The sequence below is a fragment of the Myxine glutinosa genome, chromosome 2 (assembly GCF_964187855.1).
Source record: "Myxine glutinosa chromosome 2, kmMyxGlut1.1, whole genome shotgun sequence".
Taxonomy (NCBI): Eukaryota; Metazoa; Chordata; class Myxini; order Myxiniformes; family Myxinidae; genus Myxine; species Myxine glutinosa.
In genome coordinates this window covers 247447672-247460171 of record NC_136262.1, presented here as the reverse complement: position 1 = coordinate 247460171, position 12500 = coordinate 247447672, and the positions used below count along the sequence as shown (strand labels likewise).

Genomic DNA, 12500 nt, shown 5'->3' with positions numbered 1-12500 from the left:
CATTAATAAGGCAGTGGCTACACCTCGATACGTTGATGGATAAACAGCCAAAGACGAAGATGCATACCAAAGTTACTTTCCTGAAAATGCTATTGCTCAGGACTTCGAGCCGAGGATTCCCAAGGAAGTTTGGATGAAACATCCAATGAAGTAGCAGTGATGGATTTTAAAACATCTCCATTAGCAATTGTGTCTAGGAAGGGTTGGATAGGCGAGGTTTTATTCATATTCGCCTCCTTTGGCTCATCAGAATCCGATCTTTCAGGCAAGCAAGAGTTGTGAAGGGGAAACCATTGAGGCAGTACACACAATTACCATATAAAGTGTCTCATTCTAAAGCTGCCTGTAGTAGGAGGGTAATCGCTACGGTCACTGGAAGTGCACGGATGAAAAGCACAGGGACCGAAAACACGTGCATGCTTCGGGTTTCCAAATGCCAAACAGACGTAACCGCAGCGTTGGCAAATTAAAAGGGACCAGAAATGTGTGGAGCGAGTATTTCCGTCGCACAAAAACTCAACCTAAGCGAGGGAAGTACATGTCGTCGCATCTCACTCAGGTTTATTTTTGTAATGGCGGGATCTGCCGACGAACGACGCCATAAGAGCAAACGCGGGGAGAAAAAGCACTCTCTGTGTCTTCAATGTTGCAAGTGCAGGCTTGGTGTGGGAACGCGGCTGCAAATCCCAGCATGCCAGAGACATAAGAGGCTCAAATAACGATGCAATGCACAGCTGCCTGCATGAACCTTGCCCGCCTGTCCTGAACACGCAGAGAGGCAGACCAACAGAAAGGCAGATATCTCTCAAAAATAATAACAATCTCCCGGGGTCAGTGCTGAAGCATTTTGAATCTGTGGTCTAGGTGTGGGCACCCAGAAGCACTGGCAAGCAAAATGTCAGGCATGCACACCCAACGAGAAAGGACCAGAAAACAGCACGTGACGATTGACTTTGCCTGCTCTTCAACCACATAAGCCTTTTTCGATAATAATAACAGCCATTGTGCTCTGGAGTATGTTTACTCCACCACGTTGGTCATCTCCAAGTCATTGCAGGTCATAAACACTGCTATAGATAGAGAAAGTACATGATGCACACCTCCAATATAGGCCTGATGTTGGCTTAACGATTAAGGTAGCTGGCTTGAGATCATAGGGTCCTGATCTTGAGCCCCTGTCGCCCGTTGAATTAACACCAAGTGGGTTTACTCAGTCTATAGGCTGACAGGATGGCATGGAGGTACGCACACTCACCTCTAAGCTGTCTAGCCTGGGTTTGAATCCAGACCCAGCTATAAACTGCCATCCTGGTGTTTCACAGGCAGGTCGATACAGCTGTTTGTGTGCCGTCCCTCAGATGGACGTTAAACTGGGAGTCCCATCTGCCAGCATAGGTCGGTGGACATTAAAGATCCCATGGTGTCCTTTGCAAAGAGTAGGCGAGTATCGCCGGCACCATGGCTAATTTCCAAATTCCTGGCATAACTAGGCGAATGTGAGGCCTGGCCATACCAGTCCGTGAAAGATTTGGGCCAAGTTTCCCCGACCCACCCCACAAGGTGGGATAATAGAGCCCATTAAAGAGCAACAAGCAACGGGTTGACTCAGCCTGTCATCCTTCCGAGGTCGGCAAAATGAGTACCAGCTGACTGGTAATGGGGGGCATTGAATCAGCAGCCACAGCAGTCACCTCCAATATTTCCAACCACCAGATAACTCTTCCTAAAATGTTGTTTAGGTTATTTCACACCTACAGTTGTTCTCACGTCTTCCAAGCTTGAGGCAAGGAAATAAATGACAACCGGGTTGTCATCTTCCCACCAAAGGTGAACTATATCAGATAACCCAGTTATTTAAAAAGCCCTCAACAAATGGGCATCCATCCATTACTGAGATATAGCAGGTACCTACATCAACTCCCTTATATTATTGCAACTCAAAAGTCCTGACAGGTAGACTCAGATGAATAAAAGCCACCCCTGCAACTGTTCTTACACATTTGCCTTGAGTTCTCAAGATGCGCGTTCTTTTACATCACACTTCGCAGTTGTGGTCAAAAACACGTTGAGAGAAACACTTGATAGAAAATATGCTGAACCTAACTTCATCAGAATCCGAATAGGATCAATTAAACTTCCCAAGAAACTCTTTTTTTCTTTTTTATCCCATTAAAGAGGTCAGTAACAGTAACAGTAACAATCAGTAACAACCACGGTGCCCGAAAAAGGCCAACCCCCGCTTTGCAGAGAAAAATGGCCTCTAAAGGTGGTTTTTTTTTTTTTAAGAGGTGTCAAAAATCCTAAAAATCAGTCATAAACTAATGAAACTGTCTGCGATCATTCCGGCCTTGTGTCTGCTCCTTTAATAAGGCACGCTAAGGTTTCTCTATCACAAAGGTCGATGCACATGCCTTCTGCTAACAAAAAGAGTGTTTTGCAAATCAGACTGGCACCTCCATATATATTCTTGCTTTTGTGAAAGACGATAGTGTCGCCAACTGTGCTAAAAATGATCCCTTAAAAAGATAAATCCAGGTCACCTAATCCACCACAAACAGGGCGATCAAATCGAGAGCTAGACTTACAAAACAATCTGTAGTCTCTCAGAGTATGTTCACTAATTATAGGTTTAGCTCTGGTGAATGTTTACAACATGCTATATGTACTCTCACTGGTTAACTGACAAATGGAAGGCCCAAACCTCAAACCGAGCTCAGGAAACCTGTTTGGAAACTTTGAACAATTATAAAGGTTGAGTCTTTCACCCTGGAGTAACTTCACTCAATGCGAGCTCATCACCTTCTTTCATGTTATACATCTCCTGAGTCAGTCTTTGATGTTATACATCCCCTCACTCTCTCCATAGCAGTTCATCTGTCCCTCTTTTCCCTTTGTTTTCTAGATTTCAACTCCCCCCTCCACTCTCCCCTATCTACTTCCTCTTCCTCCTGCTTGCATATGATGTTATATATGTTGAAGGTAATGTACCTTCTAGGAAAGGATGAAGCAAATCAACGATGACAAGTTAGTCTGAAACACCTTCTCCACTGCATCACACACTTGTTTACAATGTCGTCGAGTACAGCTCCCCACCATTTGTTAAAGACCCAGTAGAGGGTATGGGGCAGTACCTCTTGCCATCATGGAGGAGCACACACAGTACCAGTACTACTCTCTGTAAAGCGGAAATGCACGATGACGTGTGGTCAAGGCCTCGCTCCACCTGCCTTCACCATGGTTAGACCTTCTGTCCATATCCTCCTATTTTCTGTACTAGCAACGGTACCCGCCCTATGGGCGGGGCTTCAATTTGGAGGCCCAAATGAAAAGGCAAAATATCAGAAATTGAAGGCTTTTTTTATTTTAAACGATTAATATAAACATCCGTTGAATCATATCACACGCAAATCATCAAAATCTAAACAGTACATGGCGCCCATTTTGAAAAAAGATTGAATTCTGCAAAACGGAAGTGGCCGCTACACGTCTTTCTCAGTCGCACGTTTATGTGTGAAGAGTGCGCGTCGAATCTGTAGCACAGAAGCGGCCGCTGCACCTGTTTCTCAGTCGCTTTGCACATGCTGCCATGTTACTTCGGAGCCGCACGTTTATATAGGAAGAGTTCGTCAGGAGTCGATCTACTCTCTCCTGGTACGTAGAATAAACAGTATTTGTAGAATTTCAACAAAAGCCACATCACTGTTCATATCGGTAAATATTATTCCATAGTGTTTGGAAAAACTGGAAAATTGGAAAACTTGGAAAAATAGTATAGCCTATTTTACTCCCAGGGGTCCCAGGAATACCCACCCAAAATATCGTTGTGATCGGTTGAGCCGTTTTTGCGGTACCTTCGAATGGACTGACGGACATTTGGTGAATTATAGTAAGATAATCTGTCTGTGTAACGTACTTCTGAACTCCAACCTTCCTCGCTAACATTTTCACACAACGCATCGTCCATGTTGCATCCATTTCCAATCTATTGCTTTTTTTTTTTTCAAAAACAGTCGTAATACCTCCTGCCAACCAACCTGAGGTCATATTAAACTCATGTCTTCTTAATTGACTGTGAGTCTACCCACCCGTTCCCCCCAACCCCAATTCCACAATCGATTTGTAAGCTCTTTGCTGAACCTACCCATATATTAAGAAAACAAATGCTTGAAAATGAGGAAAGAGAAAGAGTGAGTGCAAGTCGGCCTAGATTCCAGGTGGTCCACTCAACTGTATATCCCTACCCCCACAAACCACAGAAACACAGATTATAACATCAAGTCGTTTCGAAAAGCTGCATCCACAGCCACACACTCCTAATTTAAAGCAATGCAGATGAACCAGGAATTAATAAAAACAAGGATTAAAATACTATCTGTCCATGCTGATGTGTTCAGCTCGTGTCTCCACTAGACTGACTAACAGTGGAGTCATTGCAAGAAATTGCAAAGGCCAATTAACCCAGTATCACATCAGTCATTCGGCACAAAGACCCACCGTGATGCAAGTGGTTTCCAACAGTGGCTGGAATCAAAGATTAAATGAATGTTGTTTGGATGCAATGGAATACTGCTCCTTATAAACAGCCCTGTAAAACATTTTCATTGTAAATAGGCCTACACGTTCCACATCAGTCTCATTATCACTTGAAAGAAGAAGAAGAAGAGTGATGACAAGTAAAATATATACACGGATCATTTCAATCATGCGCTGAGAGATATATATTATGAGTCATCTGTGTTAATTAACGGAGTGTTAAAAACTGTAAATGGTTCGAAATTGTTACAAAAAGGCACATCCTTGCACGTGCTTCACAATCAGAGAAACCCCATGGAAAATGGCGTGCGAGTGTGCAATGATGAATGAAGGTGAGTCCAAGTAACCAGAAGAGCAGCAGCGAAAATGAGGTCACAGGAAGAGGATGGAGCGAAAGAAGAATGATCCACGAAGCGTACTGCAGCCTTGGGTGTATGAAAAATGTCTGCACAAAGCAGATCAGGAGCGTGACCTTCCTGTCTCATTTCCACTGCTCTGCAACATGCAGCACATGCTCACAAAGGATTAGCTGAGTATCTCAGGAAGGTTCAAGAAGCGGGATTGTGATGTTTCTTATGCTTGCTAAAGGATGCCAAGCAACATAAGGCAGGGCCTCAAAATGTGCTCAAAGCGATAACAACAAAACTGCAATGTAACTGAACCAAGCCTCTTCAGAAGCTCAGGACAACAAGCTTGAAAATGCATCATTTCAAAGGTTGCATATGACCCAGTGGCCTCCACTCAAACACTCACACCTGCACTCTAATGCATATTCTAGAATCGAGACAAATCCAGGAAAGAGCTTAATCCCAATGGTAAAGTCATTATTCCACAAACACAGCCTGAAAATGTCACTTGTGATAAAAAATAACATCAAAACTCAGCCAGCCGCTAACTCTCCAACAAGAGGTTATTGAGAATAACCTCTGAGAGCAAGGCGGTAACAAGCAAGGCCAAAGTCAAGCAAAACCGCAGCACTGTGGCAGAAGTTCAACTTCAGGAAACATTCATGAAAGCGGTATTTACGCGAAGGAACAGAAGTTGCCTTTTGTGAAACCAAAAAATGCAAAACTCCATTCTCATGAACAAGTTCCATGTTTTAGACGACATTCCAAGCTGGTTTAATGTAATGCAAAATTATTTTATCGATTTCATGGCATTTTCAAAATACGCAATATTCTTCAATTATCTCGCTTTTCCATGAGCTTGACTTTGCATCGAAGAAAAGGGATAAAAGCGAGAAAGAACACAATTAGTAAGTCATCCGCAGTGTCCACGAAGTGCTAAAATACTGCGTTGACAGTTTCAAATTTTTCCCGTTTACAAACATTGAGCTCGGGATATAATAGACACATGCAAACAATCTAAAAATTGTACAAGTGCAAAAACAAACTAGAGGTTCCAGGGAACCTGAACTCAACTGGTCTATATCAATATGGTTAGAATATGCATAATAGAACCACAAACTATATAGTTTATATGTGCTAAAGAGGTACAATAACGTTGAAGGTATCTCATGTTTAAACAGGAAACTAGAAAAAATTGAGTTTTAAGTGAGGCATGAAAAGTAAAACTTGTAAACTTGTAAAGTACAACTTGTCACCATGGACAGCAGAAAAATAAATGTTCTTTAAAATCTCTAAGTGGCAAAAGTCACCAGGTCAGCACCTAACTAATATGTGTACAAAGTTAGGTTAAGATATATTGAACGGTTTTTGAGTTCTGCTCCGGAAACGAAATGTATAACAAAATGCACTATGTCCAACTTGTTTCCATGGAAACCAGAAAAATGAAAACTTTTCAAATGTCTTTAAGTGGCAAAAGGCACAAGTTTCATCAAATTTGATCAGTATTTGTGACTTTTAGAGCGTGGACGTCGTCCAAACTGATGTTTATGGGTCAAGTCATGTCATTGGTCATGACGAGGTCATTTTTCGGACATCGTCAAAACCCATAATATATATGTTGAGGTTTGTTACATACTGTCTACACACCAAGTTTCAGCCTTCTAGCTACATCAGGAAGTACCAGATTGACAAAAATTGATTTTTCAATATGGCCGCCCTGCCGAGCCCATTTTTGGGCGTGCAACGCCCAAATGCAATCCCAAACTAGTTTGTGTCTTAAAGATGTTGCATAACAAGTTTAATCAAATTTCATCAATATTTGTGACTTTTAGAGCATAGACGTCGAATTGTTTACAGACGACATACAGACAGACAGACAGACAGACAGACAGACGACAGACGGACGACGGACACTGGGTGTCGACAAAAACTCAGCTGAACATAGTCCAGTTGAGTTAACAATGATAGCATACACCACCTAGAATCTGCCTATACTTGTCAGTCACCGACCGATATGTTGTACAATTTCCACTTCAGAGTTTAGAATGATCTCATAAATCTCTGCTTCTTAATGTCAGTGTATGTGTGCTATAATGTATGTGTATGACGTCAGAGACATGTCTTGCATTCAGTGTCAGAGAAGCTCTTATAAATGTATCCATCCTGACAAAAAAACTCCGAACTGGTGTGTGGTGAGCAGGGTAGCGACTATGCGTTTAGGCAGCAGACGACGCTTCTTGTTACCGACGGGTCTTGCAGCATTTCCTGTTATGGGACTCGACCCATGCTTCGTTTTCTTCCACAAGTAAGGGGGTTTGATTATATATCAATACGCTCCTCCAGCCAAGGAAAGCTGCATAAGCCCAAGGAAAGCCGAAGCGGTGACTCTGCATAAGCACTCCGGCAAACACCCCAATGAAATGTGTGATACGGAACGGCTGGCTTGGCAAGCAATAGCAAGCTGATTTTAGCAAGCGCTAAAGCACAGTATATGAATGAATGAATGATCGTTTTAAGGCCATTTTCCCCGCCAGAGCGGGGGTTAGCCTTGCGGGCCCCTTGACAATCATGGTTCCCTGTTTGAGGCAATGTTTTTATGGCTGGATGCCCTTCCTGACGCCAACCCTTGGTCACGCTCTTACGATGCGCAGGGATACAGTGTACCTATTCTAAACCGGGGTACACACCGTGATCATTCATCCCAGCAAGCTGGTACTCAATTTGCCGACCTCGGAAGGATGACAGGCTGAGTCAACCCCCCTGGTGTTAATTCAGCGATCGACCGGGATTCGAACCCAGGATCCTAAGCCGGCACCCTAACCGCTAAGCCAACACCAGGGATAACTAAAGCACAGTATGTATGTATATGTATGTATATATACATACATACATACATATATATATATATATATAAAAACACAGTATATATATACATACACATATCTGTGTGTATTAAAATATATATATATATTTATATATATATATATGTATATATATATATATATATATATATATATATATATATATATATATATATATATATATATATATATATATATATATATATATATATACACATACACAGTATATGGTATGTATATATGTATGTATATATACATATATATATACATATATATATATATATACATATATACACACGTACACACACACCCTCCATTTATAACCATGTATCTCAAACACTGATACTGAAAACAAAGTCAACTCGACCAGCGAGACTCAAATTGACTTGGAACTTGTGATGTTTAACTCATGTGACTCCAGCTCATAAGCAGTCTACCCCAGACTTCAAAATATTGTTTCAATCTTTTTTTAACACAGCTCTTACTGTTTGCTGCCTAGCAACAGCTGATCCATGCCTGTGATGCATAAGGAATTGCAGGCTCAATTTCACAGAATCACTAGGGTATCTGTGTCTCACTCATATTTGCCTCTGCTTCCCCCAGACAACAAACCTCTTTGACAAAAAAAAACCAACAATTGATTAAGTGGTGCAGAGAGGTTGGATGGGTTGCACAAACCAGGTTCAAAAGAAACTAAATACAGTTCAACATAAAAATAGAGAACAGTCTTAAAAGTAGTTAGAAATATGTATTTGTCAATAAAAATTATTCCTTCACACTCGTACGTTGTCAAAACATTTGCATCTTGTTCGAAAAGTATGACAGGGGAGTGACAATTTAAAAAACTCGGGCATGCATCCTATAATCATTTACCAGCACATGCCGTAGACTGCACTCTCAGCAATGCGTACATCAAACAGGTTATTACAATAACATGAGGCTCATCTGCCAGAGCAGGAAGCACGTTTGGAATGTGATTCATTCATCAGGGCCAACCGTGCAATAATATCATGGCACTTGCTCAGCTTGAGGGCAGCCCCAGGTGCGAGCGATGAATATATAAAAATGTCATTTACATTGCAAGGGTCTAAAGAATTATGTTTTGTAAGAATGCATAATTTCCAACAGATTACCAGCACAGCAACCTATGAAAAATGTGGTCACATTCGCTGTACTGGGACGAAATGCTTCCGGAATATTAAACGCTGCTGTCCATGTCCTACCAGCTGTCGACACCTGCACGTTGCACTGTTAAATGTTAGAAATATAAACATCACTGGGTAGGGATCAATAAAGGGCAGAGGGTATTTCTTCGAACGATTTGCAAATTCAAAAGAAACAACTGCATCTGCCCTTTTTGAATCAAGAACGACAGCAATTGAAAGCTAAAATTAACGCACGCGAACTGGGATGAAAGATGTTCCTTCTTTTTCCCTCCTCCCAAGCCACTAATGTAATACGATGACACGACTCCATGCTTAGTTTCTACTAAATTACAACGCCTCATAGGAATGGCAAATGCCTCAGCTGCTCTCACCAAACAATGCCCCGAGGCAAAGCATCCTCATGTAAGTGTTGTGGTAACTAATATTATCAAATAAGAGGGATTCATTTGATAAATTAGAAACAAACTCCACTAGTTATATTATTGGCTAAAATGCCAGAGGCATAGAAAAGGCCCATTTATATAAGGGTATGTGCCACGTGTTACGGATTCGGCCCTAATTATGGTTGTTATTGTTATCATTGTTGGTTCTAGATATTATGCTTATTGTGGCTTAAGGGAAAGGGTTATTGTGGTTAAAAGGTTTAAAAGCGCTCCTGGTAAAATGTGGCCGGAAATCGGATCGTGACCCGGAAGACAAAGGGAGGGAGGAAGAAGAGCGCGTGGGAGAGAGGTGAAACGAGGCGTTTGGTAAAAGCTCCGCACCCAGCTTGGGCGAGCGTCCCTGGAGAGGGAACTTTGAGTCCTGGAAAGGAATCTCGTGCGATCGTAGATATCGCTGGTGTCGTGGAAAAGCCTGTGAAGCCAAGTACAGGTGGGAGATTCCAGAGAATCTTCGCTTAGAGGCTGCGGTCCGAGGAAGAACCGGCCGCCATGTCGGGGACCTCGCGCGTCGTTCACGGACCCTTGGTGAGCCGTGTCCGCTGGTCCCGCCCTCCGGTGGTTTGCCGAGGATGTGTGTGCACGACAACGGCCTTTGAAGAATACGGTGCGGTTTGCGACGGCACGGTGTATGTGCACGTTTGGATAGCGTCTTTGGGATTCTTCTTTCCACCGCCAATTGGGGTTGGCTGGGACCACGTGATGGTCCCCGCCTTACCTACATCTCCTTACCCGCTTAATCGCCATCGCCTCTTCGCTGGGAGCACCATTGTGTTCTAGAGACATTGTGAAGGGCTCGGTTACAGTCCCTGGGGGTGCCGTGAGTTTGAGCTAAGTTACCATCTTAAGATTTGATTGTAGGGTTGATTGCCCCCATTGTTGTATGGCTCTTTTTGTGTGATTTATAATATAATATTTGTTCATAACCCTTGGTGTGGTTTCATTATTGATTTGATTGTTTCATTTGATGGTTTCATTGAGGGTTTCATTATTGATTAATTTCAACAAAGGGTAAAATATCTTTCTGCCGGGGACCCTCTCGGGGTTCGGAGGTTTACCGAGATCAGGGGATAGGGGAGGACCCTGTAACACATGTGGCAAAGTATACAAAAGAAGGGACATTCAAAAAAAATCTCATGTGCATGATACACTACCCTTGTGTTCTTAGGAGGAGCCAAGTAACGCTCTAGAAAAGTTCATATAAAGGGGCGCCATCCATCTAGCAAATAAAATACATTTACTTCTTCATGCAGCTTTATGAATCAAATTGGCACCCCTTTATATGAAGGTTATCATTATCATTGTTTGTTTATTTATGCATGTTGTTGTTGTTTGTTGTTTATATGAACTTTTCTAGAGCATTACTTGGTTCCTCCTAAGAACACAAGGGTAGTCCACCATGCATAGGATTCTTTTTTTGAATGTCCATTCTTTTCTATACCTTGCTACATGGCACATAACCTTATATACAACAACAGGCATTTTAAGGCCATTTTCCCTGCTAGAGCGGGGGTTAGCCTTGCGGTCCACATGACAATCTTCTCCATTTTGCCCTATGCGGCCTTTTCTATGCCCCTGGCATTTTACCCAAGAATGCCCATTCTTTTCTATAGTTTGCCACATGGCACATCCCATATAAAGGGGACTTTTCTATGCCTCTGGCATTTTTCACAAGATACATTTTAAATACTAACAAAATGCATTTGTTCATCCTACAAGACTTTATTCAAGACAATATAAAAGACAATATAAAAGCCTTGAAAAAGTAAGGGGAAAAATATTCAACCCAGACAGGATTTGAACCCACAATCCCCAGCTTGGGAGTCTGATGCTTTATCCATGAGGCCATTGAGCCAGCACATTAGAATTAAAAAATATATATTTTAAAGGGGAATAAAGTGTGTTTATATGTATATTTATATATATAATATATCAGTATAAGCCGACAAACAAATTTTCAGTTCCAATGTTAAAGTTGCATACAGAGAAACGATCCCATATAAACGGAAGGGAACTTTGCGCCTCCCTTTGATTATATTCAAGACGATATAAAATACTTCAAAAAGTAAGAAGAAAAAACATATTCAACCTAGATGGGACTTGAACCTAAACTCCCCAGCTTCGGCATTCTAATGCCTTATCCATTAGGCCATTAATCCAGCACATTCGATTTGGTTAATAACATTTTGAAGAGCTATAAAGTGTGTATATATTTTTATATATTTATTTATGCATATATATTTCATTTTAAAGCGACAACTATAGCACTTCGGTGTAATTTGTTTCAAAAGCCATTAACTAGATGTATTGGCCGATGTATATTCAAAGTTTCAGCTAGTTTCAATGTATAGCCCTTGAGATATGAGCGTGAACATATTTTGGGCAGACGGGCAGACGGACGGACGGACGGACAGACACCAACATGATTTTTTTTTTTTTTTTTTTTTTGTATACAAGTTCGAGGCTCATGAAAGAGCTAAATCGAGGGTTTTCTAAATAAACTCAAGAATCCATAAACGGATGTTGCTGAAATTTGGAACATATTACCTCAACTTATAAAGCATTTATTTCTGACATTTGCAGCCAATTTCGTTCAGTAGAAACTGAGAAACGTATTTTCAGTCCCCATGTTAAAGCTGCATACAGAGAAACGATCCCTTATATAAAGGGAGGGCCGCTTTGCGAATCCCTTTGATTATGCTGAGGAATTGACTTTGCTCGCCCCGATATTGAATCTTGGGGTGAAACGATGAAACAAAAATTTCAAATAAAATAAGAATGGATTCATACTTCTGTTTTAAATTTAGAAATGGGAGAAGAATGAGCTAAAGAAATGTAAATAAGTTACACAACATTTACACGCAAGTGAAGATTTGTGCACACTTAGGATGCTTGAATAATTTTCTTCCATTCAGGTGTCTGAAAGAGAAGTGGGTGGGTGCTGACTAAAAATGAATTGGATATCAAGAAACCATCTTCTCAAGATTGAGTCGGTCAGAAAAAGCAAGCAAATCCGTCTCTCTTGCCAACTTGCAACACCGGTTCCTCCCCTCCGAAAGAAAGCCCACAGATAACTGGAAGCCGTGCCTGCGATGCTCGATAAGATGGAAAAGGGGATGAGGTGAAGAGAGTGAAATGGGTTGGGAAATATTT

General features: G+C 41.6%; 1 protein-coding gene across 10 annotated transcripts in view; it reads right to left on the bottom strand.

The window, feature by feature from the left end:
• LOC137420684 (putative JmjC domain-containing histone demethylation protein 2C) overlaps positions 1 to 12500 on the bottom strand; it is a 324770-nt gene that overhangs the window by 92840 nt on the left and 219430 nt on the right. The gene's annotated exons all lie outside the window — the stretch shown is intronic.